Genomic DNA, 843 nt, shown 5'->3' with positions numbered 1-843 from the left:
TTTTTTTTTTTTTTTTTTTTTAGAAAGCTGTTTTTCAGCTCTTCCATCTGGAAAATTTTTGAGGTGGAAGCTGTTCATTTGTTAGCATTTAATGAGAAAACAGGAAGGCTGGCAGACAGACTTCCGTCAACTAGACTAAATGCTGAAGGTAACACACTATCCACTGTAACTCTTGGCCATTTCCTACAGTGGGGTAGTTTTTCATTTAAAACACTGAAAAAGTTCTCTTTATTGATAGTTTTATTTAAGTGTCCACTCAGAGGCCCACACAGCTACTCAGTAGACGTACAATACTCTCTCACTCAGCTCCACCCTTATGGTCAAAACGCCTTTCCAGAATTCTATTGAACCCTCATCCAAAAGAACATGGCCATTCTTACAGGAGTCCAAAATTCCCTGGACTCTTACAGAAGTCCTAGAGTTCCTTGGCTTCAGGATAGAATCTCCAAATGGCAAAGGCAAGCTGTAGGCACAAAATAACCTTCTTGTGTCTTCCTTAGAGTACTTTTTCATTTTCAAAGCCCTTTCCCATCTCTTGCCCCCACTATTTGACAGACTGGCTGTTCTTGGATGATTTGGTTACTCCCATTTGACAGATAAGAAAATGAAAATACAAGGAGATAATTCAGCTTGCCCAAGTCACACAGATAACCAGAGGCAGAATTGGCCCTGGATCCCAGGACCCAGTGCCTTTCCTCTCAGATTAGGACTAGATCAAACAGGTTCTACTGAGGTTAGAGTCACAGACCAGAAGAGAAACTATACACTCCCCCAGTATGGAAAGATTTCAAACCACACATTTTTTCACCTGTTCTTGTGGCTTTTAAAACATTTATTAACAGA

The 843-nt window shown here is 40.3% G+C and overlaps 1 protein-coding gene across 1 annotated transcript in view; it reads right to left on the bottom strand.

Annotated features, from left to right (window-relative positions):
- Positions 1 to 843, bottom strand: part of SH2D1A (SH2 domain containing 1A) — a 29,338-nt gene that overhangs the window by 2,512 nt on the left and 25,983 nt on the right. The gene's annotated exons all lie outside the window — the stretch shown is intronic.

This window comes from Bison bison, unplaced genomic scaffold (assembly GCF_000754665.1).
Source record: "Bison bison bison isolate TAMUID 2011002044 unplaced genomic scaffold, Bison_UMD1.0 scf7180017864336, whole genome shotgun sequence".
NCBI lineage: Eukaryota > Metazoa > Chordata > Mammalia > Artiodactyla > Bovidae > Bison > Bison bison.
This window is presented reverse-complemented; position numbering and strand designations above follow the sequence as displayed.